The sequence below is a fragment of the Oryctolagus cuniculus genome, chromosome 8 (assembly GCF_964237555.1).
Source record: "Oryctolagus cuniculus chromosome 8, mOryCun1.1, whole genome shotgun sequence".
Lineage (NCBI taxonomy): Eukaryota > Metazoa > Chordata > Mammalia > Lagomorpha > Leporidae > Oryctolagus > Oryctolagus cuniculus.
The window spans coordinates 143,783-170,833 of NC_091439.1; the positions used below are offsets into that span (position 1 = coordinate 143,783).

Below are 27,051 nucleotides of genomic sequence, written 5' to 3' on the forward strand. Positions count from 1 at the left end.
TCACCTCTTAACCACATCCTCTCCTCTCCCCCACAGGCCCAGCTCCCTGTTTCCTGCTTGTCCCTGCTTCACACAGGGCATTTGAACATGCCCTTCCCTGGCCTTCTCTGCCCAGCTGAGTTCTTTAAGATTCCACACGGCTGTGACAATCAACTGCCTACACAGGGCCTGCACAGAGCAGGTGTTTACAACGTGCTGATGGACCTGGGGTCTCCTCCTCCCCTCTTTCCCCCTCATTCCTCCACTTCCAGGCTGACCCCTCTTGCTAAAGTGTTGGCCGGTAAGTTTACAAAGCAGAAAGAAAGGCAGCTTTGTATGCGGTGCCTGGTCTGGTTATGCAGAAACACATGCTCCTGTGGAATACCCAGACGGCATGAGACCGTGCCCCGGCGCTATCCGCACCGCCTTAAAGTTGGGGTCCATTTTTGTATGAGACGTGCTAACAGGACACAAGGCGATGTTGCAATGCATAGCTGCGTCCTGAAATGATCCAGTCAGTGCGACTCTTGTGTTGGTCACCCTAGGTGCTGGGCATTTTTGTGTGGGGGAGGCTATTCCCGATCCTTTCTTTGTGTTTTGGACATACCAACATATTATTGTTAACATAGTCACCCTACACTGGAACGAACACCTCTCCTGCTCTAACATTGCGCCTGTGCATCAACCTCACCCCATCCTCTCCTCCTTCCTGTCATTCTGGGCCCCTGGCGATCACTATTCCACTCCCAACTTCTAGAAGACCAACTGCTTTACACTCCCCATCAGCTGATCCCATCTCTCTGTGCCTGGCTTGTCTTTTTTTTTTAATTTTTTTTTTTTTTTTGACAGGCAGAGTTAGACAGTGAGAGAGACAGAGAGAAAGGTCTTCCTTCCTTTGGTTCACCCCCCAAATGGCTGCCACCGCCAGTGCGCTGCGCCGATCCGAAGCCAGGAGCCAGGTGCTTCCTCCTGGTCTCCCATGCAGGTGCAGGCGCCCAAATACTCGGGCCATCCTCCACTGCCTTCCTGGGCCACAGCAGAGAGCTGGACTGGAAGAGGAGCAACCAGGACTAGAACCCGGCACCCATATGGGATGCCAGCACCACAGGTGGAGGATTAACCAAGTAAGCCATGGCGCTGGCCAGTGCCTGGCTTGTCTTACTCACCATAGCATTCTCCTGTCCGACACGCGGGCAGGATCTCATCCTTTCCACGCTGATCAGTAGTCTGCATAGACCCTGCATGTTCTTTACCCATTCATCTGTCCACGGACACTTCTGTTCACTCAGTTCTTGGCTATTGTGACGACCGTGATAAAAGAGCAGAGCACTTGTCTGCCCACTGATTTCATTTCCTTTGGCTGCATCCCTGGTAGTGAGATTTCTGAATCATATGGTACTGCTATTTTTTAATTTTCTGGAGGACTCTCTATACTGTTTCCCACAGTGCCTATGCTAATTTACATTCCCAGCAGCACGTGCTATCTTTTGTCTTTTTGACAGTAGCCATTCGAACAGATGTGAAGTGTGTTTGATTTGCATGTCTCTAGTGACTAGTGATATTGAGCATCTTTCCATACGACTCCTGGCCCTTGGTGCGTTCCCTTCTGAAGAAACGTATACTCAGCTCTTTCGCCTATGTTTAAACAGAGTTATTCTGTGCGTGCTGTTGAGTCCCTTACATAATTGGGAATGTAACCGCTCAGCAGATGTGGTTCACGAATGTCGCTTCCCGTGCTGCTACCTGTCCGTTCACTCTGTTGACTGTTCCTTTGCTGTGTTTGTTGCAGTCTCATTTGTCTACTTCTAGGTTTATTGCCTGTGCTTTTTGAGGTCGCACCACCTAACTTCCTGCCCAGACCAGGGTCGTGAAACTTTCCCCTATGTTTTCTTCTAAAAGGCTCAGAGTTTGGATTCTCACAGTTAAGTCACTAATTAATTATATTTACACTTCTTTTTCATTTTATTAGAAAGATGGAGAGATGAGAAGAGAGACGGACACAGAGAGATCTTCTGTCTGCTGGTTCATTCCCTAAATGCCTTCAACAGCAGAGCTGGGTCAAGCGGAAGCCAGAGCCTGGAACTCCACCTGTCTTCCACGCGGGTGATGGGAGGCGAGCGCTTGAGCCATCACCCTGTGCCGCCCAGGGAGCATGCTAGCAGGAAGCGGAATAGTGCTGGAGGAGCCGGGACTCACGGCAGGTACTCTGATACGGGTTGTGGGCATGCGTGGGGTGGCTTAAGCACTGGGCAGACACCCGCCCCTCCGTCCTCCTGTCCACTGTGCGTGTGTCATTACAGCTTACCTAAGCCCCTCACGGGTAGCGCAAGGTCAGTTTTCTAAAAGCCTAGTCGACTGCTGTAGGACTTCTCACTGGAAAATATTTCATTTACATTCAGTATGATTGTGTGTAGGTAAAGACGTAGTACTGCCATTTAAAAATTGTTTTCTAGCGGTTTTGTGTGTCCTTTCTTCCTTTCTCCCGTCGTGTTTTCCCTGTGCTTAAGTCATTTTCCCTAGTGCTATGCTTGGATCGCTTCTTTGTATTTTTAGCGTGTCAATGATAGGTTTTTGCTCTGCAGTTACCGTGAGGCTTACAAAGAATGCCGTAGAGTTCTAATGAGCAGTTTTAAGCAGGTAACAACCGTGGTTGCATTAAAACTACTATACCACACTGCAAAGGTTCTCTGCCCTCTCTTGTCTCATTCTGAACTTTTGATGCCACAATTTCACATTGCGTATCACTTAGCAAATTAGCATAGTTATTTTTATTTTAATGGTTTTGCCTTTTACTCTTCGAACTAAAGATATTGTGAATTTGAATATATACTACTTTTTCTTTTAAAGATTTATTTATTTATTTGTAGGGCACAGTTATGTAGAGAAGGGGGAGGGAGGGGGAAAGCAGGAAGGGGAAGGGGGAAGAGAGAGAAAGAGAGAGAGGGAGAGAGAGAGAGAGAGAGAGAGATCAGCCATCTGATGGTCATTCCCTAAATACCTGCAATGGCCAGGGTTGGGCCAGTCAGAAGCCAGGAGCCTGGGCCTCCGGCGTGTGTGCAGGGACCCAAACACTTGGCCCATTTTCTGGTGCTTTCCTAGACGCATTAGCAGAGAGCTGGATTGGAAGCTGAGCAGCGTCCCGTCAGCGCTCCTGTGCGACACTGGGGTCTCAGGCGTAGAGCGTACACTTCTGCAGTGGGTCTGACAGCTGCAGGTGTCTTTGTGCTACTCATGAGCATCCTTGTCTTTCAGCTGGGAGAGCCCTGGTTAGCATTTCTTTAAGGCAGGCCAGGTGGCGATGAACTCTCCTAGTCTATCTGGTGACGTCTCTATCTCCCTTTTGTTTCTGAAGGACAGGTTTGCTGGGCACCCTATCCTTGGTCCACAATGTTTTTCTATCCGCACTTGGAATACATCATTCCACCCTCTCCAGGTCTCCTGGGAGAAGTCTGGGGCCATCTATGCTGAAAGTCCTTTATATTCTGTTTGCTTCTTTTTCTTGCTGTATTATACCCCCTCCCTCTCTTCCTGACAGTTCACTTATATGATGTCTTGGGGTAGTCTGATTCGGACAAAATCTCACTGGTGTGACCTTTGAGCTCCCTCTTGCTGAAAGGTCACATCTCTCCCCATATACGGAAAGTTTCCTGCCATCATTTTAAAAATAAGCTTTCTATACCTTTGTTTCTCTCTCATCCCTCTTTTTTTTTATTTTTATTTTTTGACAGGCAGAGTGGACAGTGAGAGAGAGAGACAGAGAGAGAGAAAGGTCTTCCTTTGCCATTGGTTCACCCTCCAATGGCCGCTGCGGCCGGCGCACCACGCTGATCTGATGGCAGGAGCCAGGTACTTATCCTGGTCTCCCATGGGGTGCAGGGCCCAAGCACCTGGGCCATCCTCCACTGCACTCCCGGGCCACAGCAGAGAGCTGGCCTGGAAGAGGGGCAACTGGGACAGAATGCGGGGCCCCGACTGGGACTAGAACCCGGTGTGCCGGTGCCGCAAGGCGGAGGATTAGCCTGTTGAGCCATGGCGCCGGCCCCTCTTATCCCACTTTATTGCTAAAATCTTGTACATTTCTGATGTTATCCCATAAATCTCATAAGCTTTCTTCATTTCTTTTCATTGTTTTCTTGAGGGAGTTTCTTAGAATGGCCCCTTTGATTCTGTATCAGAGAGGTCGCATATCTCCATCCCACTGAGGGGAGTTGTGGCATTGCATTTTGTCTGTTTGATGTGGGAGTGTTTCTCTGCTTGTTCTTTCTTTCTTTTTTTTTTTTTAAGATGTATTTTATTTATTTGAAAAACAGAGTTACAGAGAGAGGCAGGTCCATCCACGGGTTCACTCCCCAAATGACTGTAATGGTCAAAGTTGAGTTGATCCAAAGCCAGGAGCCAGGAGCTTCTTCCAGGTCTCCCATGTGGGTGCAGGTCCTTGGGCCATCTTCTACTGCTTTCCCAGGCCATAGCAGAGAGCTGGATCGGAAGAGGAGCAGCCGGGACTTGAACTGGCGCCCCTATGCGATGCTGGCTCTGCAGGCCAGGACTTTAACCAGTTGCGCCACAGCGCCAGCTCCTACCTGCTTGTTCTTGACACTTGCACACATGCATCAGTGTCCGCTTGTTGTGGAGCTGAGTACTGACTTCTCTCTTTGCGGTCCCCTTGGTTTATGCCTGTCTTTCTTTACCAGGCCTGTCTGGAAGTCTGATTCCAGAGCCAGGTGAGCACAGGAGGCATCCTAAGTAGGCCCAGACGCACTATAAGAGTCCTGCAAGGCTGGCACAGCACCTTGGCTTGGAAGGACATGGGGAGTCCCAGGTAGGGAACAAGGGCTGTGTGGGAAAGGTAGCCAGGGACCAGAGCCTGGAAGCTTAGCTTGTAGCCCACATGGGTTTGTCTTCCAGGAGATTCCTGCATAGATGGGACAGTCCCCTGATGGCAGTGATGGGGCGGGGGGTGGGGGTTAGAGTGAGCTGTGAGACAGAGGCCAGCATGGATCTCACAACAGCCCCCTCTACAGGTGAGTGCAAAGGAAGGGGCTGGGGCACAGACTGAGAACCTTCCCAGTGCACTTGTCAGGAGGCGTGGGTTCCCCTGGGCTGGGAGATATGGGGTGGGAGATATGGGGAGGTATCCCACTGGTCCTTTTAGCAGTGCAACTAAGCTGAGGCTGCAGCCGAGGGGGCTGGAGCTGGGCCACAGGGGCTCTTTGAGGCCCACCGCTGAGACTGAAGTGAATGGGCAGATGAGCATCTCTGTGGAGGTACCAGGGTGCACACAGGGTTGACCTTGACTCTCTTGGCAGGTGGTGGGGACGGCAGGCACAAGGGAGAAAAGGCTATAGCCAAGCCCCCTGGGGGAATAGGACCAATTTCCAGGCTTGAATCCAGAGGCATGATTGGCAGGTCTGCCGCCAGGCTGTGGGTGTGCACTCCCGAAATGACCCTTTGCAAAGCTTGGACTCCACGAGGCTTCCACAGTGCCAGCCACGATCTGGAGGCTCCCACTAAGAGACTTTTCTCTGGGCAAAGGTGCAGACTTTCTGTTGTCTGGGAACAGCAGTATGTCCCAGTGGGACAACTTGCTGATTTTGATAAACACTAGTTTAGAACAGTCCCTTTAGGATTTGTTTCTCAACCAAGTTGCAGATACAATTTTTGTGTCATTATTGTTTTTACTATAGTATTGCTGTTCATATTCCGAAGTGATTTTTCATGATTTCATACCACGCAAGTAAGTGTTCTGAAACTGTCACGTCATGGGGTCATTTTCCTAATGTTGGTCATTAAGTAGTTTACGACCTTTACTGGTGGAATCAGACCGGGAAAATTATCGTTGGGAAGGGATATTTACGAAGCAGCTGCCATGTTGGTTCTGCTAATTGTTCCAGAGGAGGAAACACCGGGATCATCGACAGGAAGTCGCTTTCCCAGAGTGCCAGAGCTAGTGGGCGCTCCAGCTGGGATAAACAGAGGGCTCACTTAGCACCTGCCGGGGAACTTAGGACCCTCAGTGTCTCACACCGAGGGTCTCCATCAGTGTCTCACTCCCTGGGCCTCGCGCATCTGGAGGAGGAGTGTTTACCGCTTGCACTGAGTCACTGCTGGGTCCCTTGTGTTGAGTTAAAATGAAGACCTGGGAGGTGACTCAGAACCCAGCGGCGAGGGAGGGCTACAGGTTGCTGGTTAGGGGCAGGTGTCTCCCGCCCCCTCCTCCACCTCCAAGTCCTGTGTTGCTGCACACGCAGGGCCAGGCCACGGCTTCACAGCACGCTCGTGCCATCTCAGGACCCGGGCTCCAGCCTCCTGCCATGGACAAGTCCCTCCCTTTCTCTGACTTGTCTCGTCTGCAGGAGGCACCTTGCTCCAGGGTTGCTAGACAGGGAGGGCTTGAGCACAGTGCTGGCCCACAGTTCTTGCTGCCCGGTGTGGTCCTGAGGGGCTGCAAGGCTGCAGGGAGGAGGGCTGTGCTGCCCACACCCCTCCCTCAGAGCTGGGAGAGGGCTCCAGCTGTCCCCTAGGAGGCTCTGAGAATGCCTCCTGCCTTAGGACACCTTCCCTGGAGGCCATTATCCGGTCCCAGCCTGATCCTTGTCTTGGCTTTGGAACGCTCCAGCCCCATCACTCATCTCAAGGTCTGGACCGATTGCATTGTAAGAAGCACAGCAGGTCCCTGCCAAGAGGCTGGGCCGTCCCCAGTCAGCACAGCAGAGGCTCCCCGCAGGTCCCTGCTGATGTCCTAGGCAGCCTGTGTGCTTGTGGTGTAGACACCCCAGAGCGGGAGGCAGATGAGGCGGAAGCGAATTACGAGGAGTGGGGGCCAGGTGGTGGCAAGAGCTGTGGGGACGATTCCAGGTGATCAGGGCACAGTGCAGGCTGGGTTAGCACAGGGAGTGGACAGCTCAGGTCCTTGGGGGCGGGGCGCTTGTCTCATCCCCTCCTGAGCTGTGTGTCCCTTTCTACCTGTACTATAGTTGCTTGTAGATTCCGTTTCTCTGCGTGTGCACAAAAGCCACGAGGTTGTGGCCCACTGACCCCTGTGACCTGCGAGGGCTCCACCATGATGTCACCAGTGTTTGTTGACTTGAGTCAGATTTAACTGAAACCACGTGGAAGCCGATGACACATGATGCAAGTAGAATTAGCTTTAGTTGTTATCACTAATGCTTGCCCAGACTCACGAGGGTGCAACAGCAGGGAGTGTGAATTTATAGAACTGGAGCAGGGACTCCACACTGAGTACTTGTGAAGTTAAAAGGGCAACCCATCGGCTAGGAGACCAAAGAACCCAAGAGACATGGGTGCAGTCTCTGGGGAAAGGGATTTGTTTTATTTTTCATTTATTTGAAAGGCGGAACTAGAGAGAGAAGAGAAACACACAGACAAATGTTCCATCTGCTGCTTCACTCCTCAAATGGCCACAACTGGGCAAGGACGAAGCCAGGAGCTTCTTCTGGGTCTCCCACATGGGTGTAGGCACCCAAGCACTGGGGCCATCTTTGCTGCTTTCCCAGGCACAGTAGCGGGGAGCTGGATCGGAAGTAGAGCAGCCGGGTCTCGAACCAGCACCCATGAGGGATATTGGCATCACAGGTGGTGGCTTACCCTGCTGTGCCACACGCTGGCCCCTAAAGAAAGGGATTTGGAAATAGAAGTCCAGGGGTGTGGGTGTTTGACTGCCTTGTCCTGGGAGGAGGCCTCGTGTTCAAGGAGCCGTGCTGGTCCCAGATCACTGAGGCTCTGTGGACAAGGTTTGTGCAGGCTTTGTGATGTGGCTTCCGTGTTTCTCATCATCACAAAACGGTGGGTGCCGGTACTAGTACTGTTACCCAGCGTGGACACCACAGCGGGGGTGGGGAGGAGAACTTCTGCTTCTGAAGACGCAGCGCCCCCTGGCGGTGTAAGCCTCACACAGCCAGGAGTGCTTGCACTTCAGCGCCAAGTCCTCAAACCACAGTGGTTTTGGAACTGCCGGGAAACATCGGAGAAAGTCTGAACCAGGCATCTCATCCAGGGACAGGGAAACAGAGGTGACGGAGGCTGTCGTCCACAGTACGATCGCCTGTCAGGTTCAAACCTTTCTTCATCACACGCTGTTGGCTGGAGCTTCTTCTCCCCTAACTGTCCATCATCATCGCGAGCAGCGTCCGTGAGCATGCCAAACAGTGGGCCCTGGGAGCTCAGAGCTTCCTGTAGCCCTGTCCGATGAAGAACACATGGAAAGCAATCCCACAGGCTCCCCGGAGGTGAATTTGTGTCCAGTTACATCCGGGATTATATGCATGACCAACCCATCCTTTGCTGCCCTTGGAGCCCATTTTGGTCCGATTCAGGCTTGGGACACTCCTGTTTCCTCCGCCTTGAAGCCAAACCCGAGCCAGCGCAGTTCCAGCGGCCTGGGATCGTCTTTCTCCGACAGGAAGGGCAGCCTGTGTGCTCACGGCAGGCACACCCCAGAGCAGGAGACCAACGAGGCGGAAGCAAATTACAATGAGTGGGAGCCAGGTGGCGGCAAGAGCTATGGTGAAGATTGAGGTTGAGAAAGCAGGTAGCGGTTTGAGGAGGAAGAAGTTGAGTTCATCCATCCGGATGCAGTGGTGCCTTGCCGAGGGTCAGGGGCCTGAACAGGGAGCCGTGTGGACAACCACGGGAGAAGGGCCCATGGCTCTAGACCAGGACACATCACGGCACCTAACCCGTCTCGCTTCCGAGCCTCGTGTCCCCTCCTGTCCGGGTTAGAAGGTTGTTTGCATATCTGGTTCATGTCTCTGCCACGACTCCTAGAAGCTGCCGTGCTCAGAAACCATGAGGCCACGTCCCTGTGAAACTGTGGCCGCCTAGGGCCCTGCAGCGATGAGCCCTCAAGGCCATCTGTGCTTGTGGATGTGAGTCAGCAAGCAGAAGCCTTAACACACTGTGCAAGCAGATTTCGTTTTGATTGGTATTATTAAGGATGGCCAGACTCCTGAGGCTGACCCACCTCTGCCATTTTCCTTTCCTTTTTCTTTCTTTTTTTTTTTTTTGAAGATTGATTTCTTTACTTGAAAGTCAGAGTTACACAGAGAGAGGAGAGGCGGAGAGAGAAAGAGGTCTTCCATCTGCTGGTTCACTCCCCTGTTGGCCGCAATGGCTGGAGCTGCGCCGATCTGAAGCCAGGAGCCAGGAGCCAGGAGCCAGGAGCCAGGAGCCAGGAGCCAGGAGCCAGGAGCCAGGTGCTTCCTCCAGGTCTCCCATGCGGGTGCAGGGCCCAAGCACTTGGGCCATCCTCCACTGCCTTCCTGGGCCACAGCAGAGAGCTGGCCTGGAAGTGGAGCAGCTGGGACTCTATCTGGCACCCATATGGGATGCTGGCACTGCAGGCCAGGGCATTAACACGCTGTGCCACAGTGCTGGCCCCTTCCTTTTCTTTTTCTTATTACGAATCGTTGCTGCAACCTACACATGTGAGAGCATAAAACAGTGGCCTTGGGAGCTCCCAGCTCCCCCTAGTCCTCTCTCCAAGCCAATCCGTTGCCTTCCAGAGGGTGGATAATTACGTATCATTAGGTCTAGCATTGTAGAGAAACCTGTGCTCTGTGGCTCATGTACCCTCTCCGGTCCTTGGAGCCCATGTGGGGTCCAGATCCCCCTGCTCTGCACCGGCCTCGAGACCAGGCCAGGGTCCATGCAGCTCCAGCTGTAGGAAGGTCCCTCTGCTAGAGGAGAGCTTGTTTCCTCCTGCAAGTGCTCCCCCTGCCTGAAGTCCCGCGCCGAGGAATCAGCCCTTTGAATCAAACACTGATCTCTAGAGAGTGTTGCTGACTCCCAGAAATGGAACGCCAAAGCCGCAAAATCAGCCCTAAGAGCCGCCACATACTGAATTTTGAGTCCATGCCTAAGAAACTTGAGGGTGAGGGCGCCCCAGGGTTGGCCTGGGCTGGACACGGGGAGTTGGGGTGGCCTGGGAAGGAGCATGAGGGAACCTTCTGGGCTGTTGTTGAAAGCGTTTGATTTCTTGGTTTTAGTGGTGCTTGTATTTGTCCTGAACTTGGGAAAACTGGACAGATGCGCATGAGTGACTTCATTTCCTGTAATGTTTCCCATCCTAGAATTAATTTTGCAATTGCTGCTTTGGAGGTTGTTGTATGGACTTAAATTTATTTCCAGTTCCTATGGGTCGGCACCAAGGAGTTTAGGTGTTGCATCCCATGGTGAGCCAATGTTTTCTTTCGTAAGAAACTGCCCAAGTGATTGCCTGAAGTGGCTGTGCCAGTTTCCGTCCTCACCAGCAATGGATGACAGTTCCTGCCGTCCTCAGCCTCAGCTGCACATTGGGGATGTTGGTGCCCTGGGTGTTGGCTGTTCTGGTTGGCACGTGGTCCTATCTCCTTGTGGCAGTTCCCCATGGCCTGTGACACGGAGCATCTCATGTGCTTGTTTGTGGTGCGTGTCTGTGCAGCTCTTTTGCCCATTTTTGAACTAAGCATTGGGCTGTTAGTGTTCCTTGTGTATTTTGGACCCAAGTCCTTTTTCAGATATGCATTTTGAAAGGGTTTCCTCCCCATCAGTGTCTTGTCTTTTCATTTTCCAATTTTTCACCATGCACCTAGAATGCCATCACATCTCCCTGTCTCCTTGAGTGTGTGTGTGTGTGTGTGTGTGTGTGTGTGTGTTAACGAGCAGTATTTAGGGAGTGGTTAGGGCCGGTGCTGTGGCATAGCAGGTGAAGCCACTGTCTGCAGTGCTGGCATCCCATATGGGCACCAGTTCCTGTCCTGGCTGCTCTGCTTCCCAGCTAATGCACCTGGGAAAAGCAGCAGCAGGTGGCCCAACTCTACGGGGCCCTGCATCCTCGTGGGAGACCCCATGAAGCTGCTGGCTTTAGCCTGGTTCAGCTGTGGCTGTCGTGGCCCCTTGGCGAGTGAACCAGCAGATGGAAGACTTCTCTCTCTCTCTGTCTTTCTGCCTCTCCCTCTCTCTGTGTAACTCTGCCTTTCAAATAAATAAATATATAAATCTTTAAAAAGAAGTGGGGAGGAGAGGGACACTCAAATGAATATCACTCAATGTAATCCTCTAGGAGCTTCCATTTTGATTTGGGAAAGAACAATGACTTGAGTGTGGAATAATAATAAGAAAAAAAAAACAAGAGGAGACTCAGAGCACAGTGCCTTGTCCCATGCACTGAGGGAGCCCGGGGAGACTGGAGGGTCACTGGGGCATCGAGAAGAGGGAAGGAACCGGACCAGCTGGGAGGAAGGGGCAGTGCATTCTGGGCTCAGGGGTGGGTGGCAGTGGCATCAGAGTGGCACAGACGGGAGATCAGCTTTACTCTTCCTCACGCTACAGGGCATCCCAACACTGGCTAGAGGAATGCTGTGGAGCCCCCAAATTTGGCCCTGCTCCCCCAGCACGCAGCAAGCCCGTTACTGATACTGGGGTGGTGGAAGGGAGTGGGAGGCATGTATTTCAAAGTCCAGAGCACGGCGCTGGGGTGCTATTGCTTAGTTCCAGGGCTCCTCAAAGGGTTCACGGTGAAGGTGCTTACAGCTTGAAGTTGGGCCCAGGAGGTGCGTGTTCTGTTCCTGTCCAAGCGCCTCGTTGGCTGGCAGTGTTCGTTGGCAATGCTATGTTCTTTATGGAATTTTGATGATGAAAAAGTGGGCACCATGAGTCTCGGGGCTGTGTGCCCGTGGTGGTTACCTCTTGCTCAGGGCCTGGGTTCCAGGAATGGAAACCCCTCAAGACAAAACCAAACATCAAAGTGTTATCTACGGGGAGATAAATGATGTAAATCTTTTCTTCCCCCTAAAGACTTAGTGTTTTATCTAATTGAAAAACAGAGTTACAGAGACAGGAGGGGGGAGAGAGAGCAAGTGTGTGAGAGAGAGAGAGAGATCGAGATATCGTCCATCTACTGGTTCACTCCCCAAATGGCCGCAATGGCCGGGGCTGGGCTGGGCCAGGCCGAAGCCAGGAGCCTGGAACTTCTTCCAGACCTTCCACATGGTGCAGGGGCCCAGGCACTTGGGCCATCTTCTGCTGCTTTCTCAGGCGCATTAGCAGGGAACTGGATCAGAAGTGGAGCAGCAGGGAGTCGAACTGGCGCCCATACGGGATGCCGGCACTGCAGGCTGCGAGCAGCTTAGCCCGCTGCCCTACAGCACCACCCCAATCTCATGAGTCGTGTGTGCCTGTAGGGCCAGCTGCATCCCGCTCTCAATGCCGTGAGTGAGTTTTAGTGAGAGGTGATTGACCAATCATCAATACAAGGCAAGGAACCTTTAAGCCAAGGGAGGGAGCCCCGAGGGCCATGGAGACCAGGACCAGGTGCGATCTGGCAGCGATGGGCAAGGCACTGACCAGGGCTCCATTGTCGCTCCCCCTCTTCGTGGAGGAGCAACACTAAACCCTGCCTAGGCTTCATATCCGAGTCTCGGCACCATTATGTCGCTCCCCCTCTTCGTGGAGGAACGACACAGGACCCTGCGCTGTTCTTTGGTCTGCTCGGCCCTTCCCGGGTTTGCTGCTGGTTCTTCCCGGGTTGGCTACCGACCCTTCCACCTCCGTGGAAGGGCGGTTCCCCCTAGCCACTTTCCCCACTTCCACGGGGGAGCGGCACACCGCCGGCCGGCTCTCTTGGGGGCTGCACAGGTGTTCCTTCAGATAGATGTTCCTGGTGCATATTGTCTCTCTCCTCCTTTATAGTCCTCTTCCGCCAATCCCAACTCTGCTACCCACACGCCGAGTACGCTGCTCTCCTCCAATCAGGAGCAGGTCCTGCTGTTTATTGGTTGAACTGGAGGCAGCTGTGTAGAAGCTGTTTCCTCCTCTCCCAGCGCCATATTGTGGGAGAGCAGATGCATGGAATAAGTCTTTTTTTTTTTTTTTTTTTGACAGGCAGAGTGGACAGTGAGAGAGAGAGACAGAGAGAAAGGTCTTCCTTTGCCGTTGGTTCACCCTCCAATGGCCGCCGCGGCTGGCGCGCTGCGGCCGGCGCACCGCGCTGATCCGATGGCAGGAGCCAGGAGCCAGGTGCTTTTCCTGGTCTCCCATGGGGTGCAGGGCCCAAGCACCTGGGCCATCCTCCACTGCACTCCCTGGCCACAGCAGAGGGCTGGCCTGGAAGAGGGGCAACCGGGACAGAATCCGGCGCCCCAACCGGGACTAGAACCCGGTGTGCCGGCGCCGCTAGGCGGAGGATTAGCCTAGTGAGCCACGGCGCCGGCCTGGAATAAGTCTTAATTCCAGTAACTTAGTCTAGTCCGAGTTGCTCCCCACACTCCGTGCCACTCCTGAAAGGAGGCCCCAGGACACCTGGCAGCAGGGTGGGGCCAGAGTCAACCCTGGCCATTTGGACAGGAATGCAGCGTGTGCGCGACAGGTTCTGCAGACAAACCTGGCCGACGCTGTAATTGTGTTGCTTCCCAGAAATTCCTGCTGGCTCCCAGCGCTGCGGCCAGCATCCCGCTGAGAGAGGAGGCAGCCTTTCCCATAGCACAGTCAGATAGAGGGAAAGAGAGAGAGAGAGAGAAAAAAAAAAAAACACCAGCAAACCTGGGGCGCATCTCCTTCCCAGACCTGTGGCTTCTGCCAGCTCTGACCACCTGGTCTCACAGAAGCAGCTGAACACAGGCTAGACCCAAACAGCAGCTTCCAGGCAGAGCCGGCTTTCAGGAGCGCCCGGGCGCCAGGCCGCAGCCCAGGGGCGCCTGGCCAGTGCCCCGGAAAGCCTCTGAGCCGCTGCCCAGGTGGCTCAGGGTTGGCTGAGGACACAGCCTGACTGCATCGCATTCCAGTTCCTGGTATTTATGAGCCTCCTTCGTGCCCAGATCCAGTTCAGTGCCACGGTGGAGGCAGGGGAGGGGCCCACCCCGCTCCCCTGCATCTCCCTGCTCCCGGGTGACGAGGCCCCATGTTTGGGGTGTGCCTTTGCCAATCACGTTCCCTCTGTTTCTCATTTCTTGCCTGCCCGTGAACTTCCTGAACAGGTCTAGGGTTCCATTGTGATGCATTTCTAGTGCACTCTGAGTTTATCGCTGTGTGTAGTTTTCTTAAGGATTGCTCGAGGAGTTGGAGTCTACGTGAGGATACTTCATAGACGCCTGGGCAGTGGAATTCAAAAAGGACTTTATTTCAGTGCAGAGGTTTTTGAAGTCCGTGCAGAGATTGTGCATAATCCACATTTGTCATGAACTTGTTGAAGACCCCCTCATCCACATGACGTCACTGTCGTTGTTTTCCTGCCTGTTTTTAAAATTTTTTTAAAAAAGATTTATTTATTTATTTATTTGAAAGTCAGAGTTACACAGAGGAGAGGCAGAGAGAGAGGGAGAGAGAGAGAGGTCTTCCATCCACTGGTTCACTCCCCAGGTGGCCGCAACAGCTGGAGCTGTGCCGATCCAAAGCCAGGAGCCAGGAGCTTCCTCTGGGACTCCCACACAGGTGCAGGGGCCCAAGGAGTTGGGCCATCTTCCACTGCTTTCCCAAGGCATTAGATGATGTTAAATATTTTGCCTCAACCATCAAATATGATGGAAGAAGCCCATGAGAATACTGTAGTGTCGCTCCCCCTCTTCGTGGAGGAACGACACAGGACCCTGCGCTGTTCTTTCGTCTGCTCGGCCCTCCCCGGGTTTGCTGCTGGTTCTTCCCGGGTTGGCTACTATCCCTTCCACCTCCGTGGAAGGGCAGTTCCCCCTGGCCACACTCCCCACTTCCGCAGGGGAGCGGCACACCGCCGGCCGGCTCGTCTCGGGGGCTGCACAGGTGTTCCTTCAGCTAGATGTTCCCCATAGATGTTCCCGGTGCATGCCGTCTCTCTCCTCCTTTATAGTCCTCCTCCGCCAATCCCAACTCGGCTGCCCACACACCGAGTACGCTGCTCTCCTCCAATCAGTAGCAAGTCCTACAGTTTATTGGTTGAACTGGAGGCAGCTGTGCGGAAGCTGTTTACTTCTCTCCCAGCGCCATATTGTGGGAGAGCAGATGCATAGAATAAGTCTTAATTCCAGTAACTCAGTCTAGTCCGGTTTGCTCCCCACAGTGGGAGAGCAGATGCATAGAATAAGTCTTAATTCCAGTAACTCAGTCTAGTCCGGATTGCTCCCCACACTGTAGTATATTTAACTCTTATTTATTTATTTATTTTTTCCCCATTCTGGTGTTCTTCTCGCCTTTCTGAAGTTCAGATCTCGCTTTCAATCCTTTCTCTTCTGTTTCGAGAAATTCCTGTACAGCTGCCTTAAAGACAGGTTTGCTTGTGTCAAATTCTCTTTATTTCCCTTCAACCGGCACTGTTTTTCTTTTTCCTCCTCATTCTAATGAATATGTCCAATATGTCCACCAGATATAAAAGTTATGATTGACAGTTTTCAAAAAATCTTCAGTTCTCAGGCCTCTGCGGCTTCCGTTGGCATTTGAATGGATATTCTGTCATCAGCTATGTGTTGCTTTTCTCTGCTCCTGGGATTATCTGCCTTTAGTTTTCATAAGTTTAATTACGATGTTTCTTGGTATGGCTTTTGAAGAGTCCTATTTGGGGTTTGTGTAGCTTCTTTAGTCAGTAGGTGTGCTAAATTTGGGACTTGTGCTAAATTTAGGACTTCCCGGTCATTATTTCTGTGAAACACTTTTTCTCCCTCCCTTTCTTTGATTTCAAGGATATGAACAGCAGCTCTCTGTGTCCCTAAAACTCGTTCGCTTCTGTCTCAGCATACCTGCAGTCTGTTGTTCAGACCAGCTAAATTCTACTTACATCTCCTCATAGTCTCCAATTCCATCCTAAGGGACCTCTGCTCCCTACTATTGAAGCCATGGAATCATTTTAAAAACTTTACTGTTACTGTATTTTTCCATTCCATAATTTTCATTCCTTTTTTTTAAAAAAAGAGATTTAAAAAGATTATTTGTTTGAAAGACAGAGTTACAGAGAGGCAGAGGCAGAGAGAGAGAGAGAGAGAGAGAGAGAGAGAGAAGAGAGAGAGAGAGGGAGACAGGTCTTCATCTGCTGGTTCAACTCCCCAGTTGGCTGCAATGGCTGGAACTGCGCTGATCCAAAGCCAGGAGCCAGGAGCTTCTTCCGGGTCTCCCACGTGGGTGCAGGGGCCCAAGGACTTGGGCTGTCCTCCACTGCTTTCCCAGGTCACAGCAGAGAGCTGGATTGGATGTGGAGCAGCCGGGACTTGAGTGATCTCTGTACGCACTGTGAAGCAACCCCACTGGACCCTGGTTAGCTCCCTGTCTGAGCCTGGCAAGGCAGAACACACTCACACTCAGAAAATCACAGGGATCTGGCTTATTCCTCAAAGGCAGGCAGTGAGAAACAGCAGCAGCCTATGATGCGTGAAGAGCAGTCACACCCCACTCAGGACAACTTCTCAGGGTGGGTGGGCTCCCAGCTGCAGACACAGCCTCAGGCACTCAGAACGCAGTGCATCTTGGATCTTACATCTCAGGGCAGCAGGGATCCTGGGCTGGAGCCTGGAACACAGGGCTTTTCACATGCCTAAGACCTTCTACAGTTATTCTTAAGAACTACAAGTGGAGAAGGTGAGGCATAGCGATGGATCAGCTCCACTTCATATTGTGTCTCAAGTCTCCTTGGGGCCCGATGCAAGTGGAGGCTCAGCTTGTGCTGCCCCTGCTCTGGGCATGGGATGGAAGGCCCGCTCTCTGCTGGTTCCGCCGCTACCACCAGGCAGGGCAGTCACAGTGCCCCTGTCTGCTTCTGCTTCCCACTCTGCCCTGCTGAACCCGCAGGGGCCACAGTTCCCGTCTTCTGCTGAGGTTTGGAAGGAGCAGGATGGACTTTGCTGTAAAGGTTTTGTGTTGTACTGCCCTTTTCCAGGTCCGCTGGCTGGGGAGGGAGAGAGGCATTTCTGGAAGCAATTTTTAAAGGAAAGATTTATTTGAAAGAGTTGCATAGAGACGGGGGAAGGAGGGTGGGAGGGAGAAAGAGAGAGAGAGAGAGAGGTATCTTTTATGCGCTGGTTCAATTCCCAGATGGCCTCAATGGCCAGGGCTGGGCCAATCCAAAGCCAGGAGCCAGGACCTCCTTCTTGGTCTCCCATGTGGGTGCAGGGGCCCAGGCTCTTGGGCCATCCTCTGCTGCTTTCCCAGGCCGTTATCAGGGAGTTGAATCAAAAGTGGAGTGGCTGGGTCTCGAACCAGCGCCCACTTGGGAAGTTGGCATCACAAATCAGCTATGCCACAATGCCAGCCCATCTGGGAGCAGTTTTAATCTGTGCCAGCTGGCAGTTCTGGGTAGAGGGAGGTCAACAAAGAAACTCAGAGAACTCATTGCCTGCCAATTCCTCCTCTCGAGACTCCCAGGTAGTCTGCTGTCTTCATCTTGCCTTTCTGGGTCTCCTCTGCTGGTTCTGGTCTTGGGTTCACGGTTTTTTTGTAGTTGTAAAAATGAAGATTGGGAAGGAATGGAGCTGCTTCATCTTGGCGAGAACTGGAAGTTTCCATTCAAGAAGGAAGGAAAGTTTGGATGCTTTGGGAGAAGTTCGATGCTGCAGTTTTTGTGTGAGTCGGTAACTGGGGCAGGGGAAGATGCACCTCTTTCCGTGATGTTACGATCACAGTGGTAATTCGTGTCCAGCTGAAGAAGTCTCATAGCACGGGGTCAAGGCTCCAACAGCCTAGGGATTTTCTGAAGGCTAAATCTTGCTCTTGCCAATATTGCTTTGTGTTCCTGTTTGTATCTTCCTGCTACGTAGACTCCCTGGAGTCCTTATGTTATCACAAGAGGTCAAAGTCCCTGCCTGCGTGACTGCTTATGAAAGGCGGTGTATTTGATATACAAAAAAAAATGAATTACTTATGAGGGTGTGCCAGTGTGGAGTCAAAATTTCCCAGCAACAAATGGAGCAATAATGCTTGCTCTGCACTTCTTTTTGACTTGAGCTGATACCAAACCTTTATCACAGCAAACACAGCCAAGCAGCTTCCTATGAAATAAAGGATGCAGAATCTTTCAATGCAGTGGTTTGCTCTCTCTCTCTCTTTTTTTTTGGACAGGCAGAGTGGACAGTGAGAGAGAGAGACAGAGAGAAAGGTCTTCCTTTCCCATTGGTTCACCCCACAATGGCCGCCGCGGCCGGCGCACCGTGCTGATCCGAAGCCAGGAGCCAGGTGCTTCTCCTGGTCTCCCATGGGGTGCAGGGCCCAAGCACTTGGGCCATCCTCCACTGCCTTTCCGGGCCACAGCAGAGAGCTGGCCTGGAAGAGGGGCAACCGGGAAAGAATCCGGCGCCCTGACGGGGATTAGAACCCGGTGTGCTGGCACCGCAGGGGGAGGATTAGCCTAGTGAGCCATGGCGCTGGCCAGCTCTCTTGACGCAATTCAACGCAGACCTGCAGTTCCCGAGGGAAGACCGTGACTGTGCCCTGACCTTGCTGGTTTTATGTAGGTGGGATGTGAGGACAACATGAGGCTGAGCTGTGGGGGACTTCAGGAAGTTCATGGAAATGACAATAAAAGATATGTTTATTTTGGTGAAACAGCTTTTTGAAATCCATTCATAAGATTGGTCTTCAAAAAGTTTGTGAAAAACATATATCATGAAAAAATTATGCATGGATTTCAAAGCATTTTTGGCATCCAAGTCAACTTGTCTTTTCAATCCATTTTTCCACAAACTTTTTGAAGTACTTTGCAAAGCTCGGTACAACACATGGTCTATCCAGCTAGCGTTGCTCCCCTCTTTTTGGAAAGATTCTCATAGTAAACCTGCTGGCACTTGGCCTTAGACCGCCGGCCTCCGGAACTGTGCAGGAATAGGCTTCTGTTGTGTAAGTTACTCAGTCTGTGGCGGTTTGTTATGGCAGCCCCCACAGATGGATACCGAGGCCTGTTAAGGTGTCTTGTGATATTGTCACCGGGTTTCCAAGCCCTGTGGAACTTCCGCTAGGAGCATTCTGCCATAGGACAGCCACGACTACCTAACGCACCATGAAAGGTAGGAATTGCGGATCTGTTGACAGCAGGGCTGGTGACAGAGGGAAGTCTGGAGCTTGGCCTGTCCAACAGAGCAGGTGTGAATCCTCTCATTGTCCCTGGGGCCAAAACTGCCAGGGCAGGACGGTGGGTTCCCTACCTGATCAGTCAGATTCTCGTGGTGACAATGGAATACCTGAGGCAGCTAACTTTTCCCTACCCTATCAGTCAGATTTTCATGGTGACAATGAAATACCTGAGGCAGCTAACTTTACGAAGAGTGAAAGTTTATTTAACTCATGGTTTTGGAGGTTCAAATTCAAGTTCAAGTGACCCTGTTGGTTTGGCATCTGGTGAGGATAACAGATGGCAATGGTGGAACTTGTGTGGAGAGCGGGTCACATGGTGAACCAGGAAGTGGTGGGGAGAGGGAGAGGAGGAGGGAGAGGGAGAGGGAGAGGAGGAGGGGGAGGGGGAGGGAGAGGGGGAGGAGAGAGAGGAGGGGGAGGAGGGAGGGGGAGGAAGAGAGGCTGGGATCAAACTCAGTTTTTTTTTTTGAGAGGCAGAGTGGACAGTGAGAGAGAGAGACAGAGAGAAAGGTCTTCCTTTTGCCGTTGGTTCACCCTCCAACAGCTGCCGCGGCCAGCACGCTGCAGCCGGCGCACCACGCTGATCCGAAGGCAGGAGCCAGGTGCTTCTCCTGGTCTCCCATGGGGTGCAGGGCCCAAGTACTTGGGCCATCCTCCACTGCCTTCTCGGGCCACAGCAGAGAGCTGGCCTGGAAGAGGGGCAACCGGGACAGAATCTGGTGCCCCGACCGGAACTAGAACCCCGTGTGCCGGCGCCACAAGGCAGAGGATTAGCCTGTTGAGCCACAGCGCCAGCCCAAACTCAGCTTTTACAATCAACCTTCTCTTGAGAACTACCTTCAATGGGCATGCTCTCAACAATCACCACTAGGCCCACCTCCTAAACACCATAATTGGATTCAGTTTTATCTTTTGGTACCATTAACCTATGACTTCAGGGGTTTTTCTTTCTTAATATATTTGAGAGGAGAGGGAGAGGCAGAGATTAGATAGATAGATAAGAGAGAGAAAGAGAGAGCACCAATTCATTGGTTCACTATTCAAAAGCCTACAATGGCCAAGACTGAGATAGGCCAAAACCAGGCCCTGGGAACTCAGTTTAATTATGTGGGTGGCACGGCTCCAATGACTGAACCATCACCTGCTGCTCCTGGGGTTGTGTTACTAGGAAGCTGGAACCAGGAACCAGATCCAGGAACTGATATGGGATGTGGCTGTCACAGCTTAACCAGTGCCTTAACCCTTAGGCCACGTACTTGCCACACACTTTGTCTACAACATACACTGAGCACCCACTAGATGTTAGATATTCTAGGATCTGGACACACATTAATTTAAACTCCTACATGAGTTTAGGAACTGAATCATGTCCCAATCATAGCACTCACCAAGCACATAAAACCCATTTGTTCTGTCAATAGATAGCCATGATCATCTGGAAACACAAAATATCTACTCCAAATAGGAAATGCAAGAGAAGAGAAAGGGGTCTTTGAAAGCATCTACACATTGTTCATCCATACAGAAGTGTTCAGGATTTCCGTATGTGGAGAGTTTTGTGAAAGAAGGTTTGATAGTGAAGATTTATGATATTCAGGGGCTGGTGACACGGCTCAGCAGGTTGAGTCACTGCTTGTGAGGTATGCATCCCGTATTGAAGCACCAGTTGGAGTCTTGGCTGCTCCACTCCCAATCCAGTTCCCTGCTAATGCATCTGGGAAATCAGCAAAAGATGGCCCAAGTGCTTGGGCCCCTGCCACACATGAGAAACCCGGATGACGTCTCTGGTTCCTGGCCCAGGCTTGGCTGTTGTGGACGTTTGGGGAGTGAATCAAAGGATGGAGGACTTCTCTTTTTCTCTCTCTGTCTCTCCCTCTCTTGCTGTCACTCTGTCATTCAAGTAAATACAATAAATCTTTTAAAAAGAGCATTTATGATGATCGTGGTAAGCAGGTTGCACTCTTCTGCACTTGAAGTGTGTTTGTGGTGTCAGGATTAGAAGACAGAAAGCCCATGGCTTTGACACATTGCAGTGACTTAGATTCATTTCCTGGATAAGCATTGCCTTACCTCTCTGATGAGCGCCTGTATTTTGCGAGTGTATGAAATGAATCTGTGACTGAGTTTTCTTTACATTTGGCCCTTGTGGAGCCTGTGGAATGGTGTGCAGAGCATACAAGCCATGGCTGGTAGCTGTCATAGGTTTAAAAAGTGCTCGCATAGGGAATACGACTCATTTTTTGGTAACCTCACAGAATTAGCAGTATGGCAAGAAGACACTCATTTATTTATTCAGCCTGCATGCCAACATTAGGACAGAGTTTGGCTTCATCCTCAATGCTTGGCTTGACACTGTGACATTTTTACATGGTTAAGAAGCACACAAAACCAGGTATGTCGTATTTAGTCGTTCATTTTTGTTTAACTGGAAGGAATTCCAAAAATGTACTGAGCATACTACTTTGAGCAGTCTTTCCTTTTTCTAAGATTTATTTTTTTTTATTTGAAAAGCAGAGTTATAGAGAAGGGGGTAGAGAGAGAGAGAGAGAGAGAGATATCTTCCATCCACTGGTTCACTCCCCAAATGGCCACCATGGCTGGGTCTGGGTCAGGCTGAAGCCAGGGGCCAGGACCTCCATCTGGGTCTCCCAGGGGGTTGCTCTCCACTGCTTTTCCCAGGTCATTAGCAGGGAGCTGGATCAGAAGTGGAGTAGCGGCTGGGACTTGAACTAGTGCCCATATGGGATGCCAGCAGCACAGGTGGCGGCTTTACCCACTGTGCCATAATGCCGGCCCCATGGAATAGTCTTTCAGTCTAGAGAATAACTCCGTAAAGGGCCAGCGCTGTGGTGTAGCAGGTAAAGCTGCTGCCTTCAGCGCCAGCATCCCATATGGGCACCGGTTCGAGTCTCGGCTGCTCCACTTATGATCCAGCTCTTTGCTAATGCATCTGGGAAAGTTTCAGAAGATGGCCCAAGTCTTTGGATCCCTGCACCCACGTGGGAGATTTGGAGGAAGCTCCTGGCGCCTGGCTTCAGATTGGTCCAGTTCTAGCCATTGCAGACATTTGGGGAGTGAACCAGCTGATGGAAGATCTCTCTCTCTCTCTCTCTCTCTCTCTCTCCTCTCTCTCCCTCTGCCTTTCAAATAAATCTTTAAAAAATGAACAACTCTATAAGCATCCGCATGGAAGCAGGTAATTTTTTACACCAGAGTTCTGTATTCTTGGCCATTGTAGATTGGCTCACTGGTTACATCTGACTCAAAAGGAGCCCATGTGATTGTTTTCTGACAGTATTGGCCATGGGGGTTTCTAAGCAGAGATGAGATTTCTCTGATGGGTAGAGCAGCAGGTATTGGAACAACGCTTTGAGTCCTCCTGAATGTTCCACTTTCAACCCAGCTCCCTGCTACTGCATCCTGGGAAGGCAGCAGATGTTGGGACAAATGCTTGTTCCCCTGCCCCCTGTGTGGGAGACCTGGATGGAGTTTCTGGCTCCTTGTCTTCAGCCTGGCTCAGCCTTGGAAAGTGAACCAGTACATGGAACAGCCTCTCTGTCTCTGTCTCTCCCTTTCTCCCTGTCACTCAGCCTCTCAAATCAATCAATCAATCTTAAAAAAAAAAAAAAGAAAGAAAGAAAGAAAGAAAACCAACAACACAGGCACATATTCTTGCTCCTTCCTGGTAAGCCTGACTCTGGTGGACCCAGTGCTTTTCCACCTTATCCTATTTCAGCTACTGTGTCGATACAGCTCTCCCGCCATCTAACCAGGGGAGGGCCTCTCTCTGCCCTAGGACCTCCAGAAGGGACACAGTCCTGCCAACACCCTGGGGAGACCCACTGTGGACTCAGGACTTTCAGACCTGTGAAGTTACCACTCATCTTGCCGTCATTTGTTGGTAGTGGCAATAGGAAATTTAATAAAAGCACAGCTGACGATTCTTGGGTCATTCATCTATCACCTATGCTGTTTTTTCAATTGCTTCAAACTTTGGAAGGATACAAAGGGTCTTAGGTACTAACCACCAAAAACACCAACACTACTTGCCCCGGTTTTGGGGATAAAGTGCACGTGGGAATACAAAGGCAAGGTGGCCTATCTGACGGATCTGGGAGAAGAACTTCAGCGACTGTCTCCGTCTGGGCCCCAGAGAGCTTCCTTCTCTGAGTTACCCGCTGCTTCACTGTGCTCCCCTCTTTGAAATATATGTTCTGTGTTTTTCATGTAAATAATACAACGTGAATAAACAAATATTTTTTTGGACCTACATGGAAGACAGAGAAACATACAAACCCAGCAGACTTGGTAGAATGGCGTGAGATAAGGGATATACATCCATGCGGGCACAAAGGCTCAGGAGAGACTCCGGGCATGGTGGGCCTGGGCCTGCACCGTGATTCTTCCTTTTCTTGATAAAGACACTGGCACGGTGCTGGGACTCTTCCATTTTCTTGGCATGTTCATGGATGTTACATCGGGAGAAAAAGGTGAAAATAGGAGTTTGTTTCCAAAACATCTATATCTCTTTCTTTGACTGAATGAAGTTATCTTTTGCAATGGAGTGAATTTTCCACCTGCAAATGAAATCAGTACCCAAGTCGTATTGACAGTCTTCACAGTATCTCTCAAATATGGCAGCTTTTCTCTTTCCACTACTGTGCCTCCCCAGGCCCAGGCTATGGAACTATTGTTATTTTCAAATAATTCATTTTGGCTTTATTGGTCCTCTCTCCTTTTTTGTATGCATGGGTGGATTTTCTGTATTAATTTTCTCCTCTTACCTTCTTTAAAAAGTCACTTTCTTTTTACATTTTTTTCTCACTGTTCTTTTAATTCCTTCAGCTAAGTTGAATGCTTAGCTCACTAATTTTCTTTCTAACTTCTTTCTGATATGAATATTTGAAAATATACATTCCTTGGTAAATGTAATTTTAGAGGTATTTTCTACCTTTTTTAAAAGTTTTATTTATTTATTTGAAAGTCAGAGCTACAGAGAGAGAGAAGGAGAAGCAGAGAGAGAGAGAGAGAGAGAGAGAGAGAGAGAGAGAGAAGTCTTCCATCCACTGATTCACTCCCTAGTTGGTCACAATGGCTGGAACTGCACTGATCTGAAGCCAGAAGCCAGGAGCTTCTTCCAGGTCTCCCACATGGGTGCAGGGGCCCAAGGACTTGGGCCATCTTCTACTGCTTTCCCAGGCCACAGCAGAGAGCTGGATTGGAAGTGGAGCAGCTGGGCCTCAAACTGGCACCCATATGAATGCCGGCACTGTAGGCGGAGGATTTACCCACTGTGCCACGGTGCCAGCTCTGTATTTTACACCTTTTTATGAATATCTTTAGGGTTATTTAATTTTAAGAATTTTAGTTTATTTAAATGAATGCTTTTTGGCCCATCAGTGGTATAGAAGTTGTCTTAACTGCTAGATATAGGACATGTCAGTTTAATTATCATTTTTTCAAGATTTATTTTATTTATTTGAAAGAGTTACAGAGAGAGCCAGAGCCAGATATATATATATATATATACATACATATATATATATATATATAGAGAGAGAGAGAGAGAGAGAGAGGTCTTCCATACACTGGTTCACTCCCCAAATGACCACAATGGCCAGAGCTGCTGGCACAGCAGGCGGTGGCTTTACCCACTACCCCACAGTGCCGGGCCCCTTAACAGTTGCTAACCAAAACAAAGCAAAACAAAACAAAAAGGATAACGTGAGTGACCTTAGGAAGTGGCTGAGCTCATCTTTTATATATATATATATATATATTTTATTTGACAGGCAGAGTTAGACAGTGAGAGAGAGAGAGAGAGAAAGGTCTTCTTTCCGTTGGTTCACTCCCCTAATGGCTGCTGCGGCCGGCGAGCTGCGCTGATCCGAAGCCGGGAGCCAGGTACTTCTCCTGGTCTCCCACATGGGTGCAGGGCCCAAGGACTTGAGCCATCCTCCACTGCACTCCTGGGCCACAGCAGAGAGCTGGACTGGATGAGGAGCTACTGGGAAAGAACCCAGCGCCCATGTGGGATGCCGGTGCCGCAGGCGGAGGATTAACCAAGTGAGCCACGGTGCTGGCCCTGAGCTCATCTTTGGAGTAGTTAATAGTTGGGCATTACCAGGTTGCAGGTCAGGCAGGGACATGTGTGTGCGTGTGTGTGTGTGTGTTCTCTCTCTCTCTGTGTGTGTGCATGTGCTTTCGACCTTTGCCTTCAATGGCAGAGACGTGCGTTTTCCTAGAAGGCATCGGCAACATACATGGGACAGCCCCGGGAATCTGTGATAAGGCATACAGCCTCAGTCTTGTACCTTCTCTGGGAAACGAAACTTAAAGCTTGGTGACTCAGCTGGTGCAGAGGGTGGCACCAAGGCTCTTCCTGAGCGAGGAGGAAGCTCAGCCTGCCCTCCCATGTGTTCACAGGTCCCACAGCTCCCCGTAACTGCTGCTGGCTGCTGCACGTGGAAGGGAGAACTACAGACCACAGGTAGGGGCTTTGGTGCCTGTGTGAAGGAAATGGGGAACAAATGACAGCATGCATTTTCTGACCTTTTTTTTTTTTAAGATTTATTTCATTTATTTGAAAAGCAGAGAGAGAGAGAGAGAGAGAGAGAGAGAGATCTTGGGGCCGGCACTGTGGAAGAGCAGGTAAAGCCGCCGCCTGCAGTGCTGGCATCCCATATGGGCGCCAGTTTGAGTCCCGGCCGCTCCTCTTCTGATCCAGCTCTCTGCTGTGGTCTGAGAAAGCAGTAGAAGATGGCCCAAGTCCTTGGGCCCCTGCACCCTTGTGGGAGACCAGGAAGAAGCTCCTGGCTTTAGATCAGCGCAGCTCCGGCCATTGTAGCCAACTGGGGAGTGAACCAGTGAATGGAAGACCTCTCTCTCTCTCTCTCTCTCTCTGCTTCTCCTCTCTTTGTGTAACTCTGCCTTTAAAATAAATAAATGCATTTTTTAAAAGAGAGATCTTCTATCTTCTGGTTCATTCCCCCAGTGACTACAACAGCTGGGGCTGGGCCAGGCATCTTCATTACCAGGGAGCTGGATTAGAAGCAGAGCAGTCAGGACTTGAACCGGCACTCTGATAGGGAATGCTAGTGCCACAAGTGGTGGCTTAACCTACTGTGCCACAGTGCCAGCCCCAGGGGCTACTGAACTTTTAAGAAGCACAAGTGGTATTGGAAGATGTGTGGGGAAGGAGGGCTTGGATCGGAGAAACTCAGCTCTTCTGTTTCTTAGCTGCAGGACCTTGGACAAGCTGAAAACCTCCCCGATCTTCTGATTACTTCCCTGTAAAACTCAGGACTACAAGAGGATGTGTAGGAAACCACAGACTGTTCTATTAAAGCAAGAACTGATATGTGCAAAATACCAAATTTAAATGCTTCTTTACCAAAAAGCAGAGAAGGAGACATCAATCAGATTACGTGCTGTAGGGTCTTTCCTTAGTTCTATGGTTGGGATAATGTGAGGGGAAGCAGCATTTGAGGAAAACTGATTTTTAAAAAACTTTATTTACTTATTTGAGAGGTAGGGAGAGAGAGCGGGAACTCCCGTCTGCCAGCTTACTCTTCAAATGCCTGCAGCGGTCAGCTGGGCCAGGCTGAGGTCAGCAGCTGGGAGCTCCATCCGGGTCTCCCAAATGGGAGGCAGGAACGCAGCTACCTGAGCCGTCAGGTGCTGATCCATGGGGTTTGCATCAACAGGAAGCAGGAAGCAGGAGCAGATTCAGGCCTTGTTCCCAGGTGCTCTATATGAACTGTGGGCATCCCAAGTGGTGGCTTAGCCACCGGGTCAGATGCCCACCCTGGAAGCTGCTGATTGTACGGATCATACCGGTGCAGACAAATGTGAATGTCTGAGTATGGTTCCTTCTTGATGGAATTCATGAGTGGGCTTGACAGAATCATTCATGCCTCTTCTATCTGGAGACTAGGGAGGGTTTTGATTCCCTGTTAGAGGCTCACACTGAGCAAGCTCGGGGCAGGTGCTTCGTTCCAACTCTGCCTTCTCAGATCTCCTGTTGACCTCCTAACTGTTGACCTCCTAATGCTGTTC

General features: G+C 50.9%; 1 long non-coding RNA gene across 1 annotated transcript; it reads left to right on the forward strand.

The window, feature by feature from the left end:
• The first annotated feature begins 1,977 nt into the window (after positions 1 to 1,977).
• Positions 1,978 to 26,385, forward strand: LOC138843271 (uncharacterized). Its single transcript, XR_011377984.1, has 3 exons — positions 1,978 to 2,180; positions 25,420 to 25,483; positions 26,233 to 26,385. It is a non-coding gene; the product is annotated as an uncharacterized lncRNA (long non-coding RNA).
• The last annotated feature ends 666 nt before the right edge of the window (positions 26,386 to 27,051 follow it).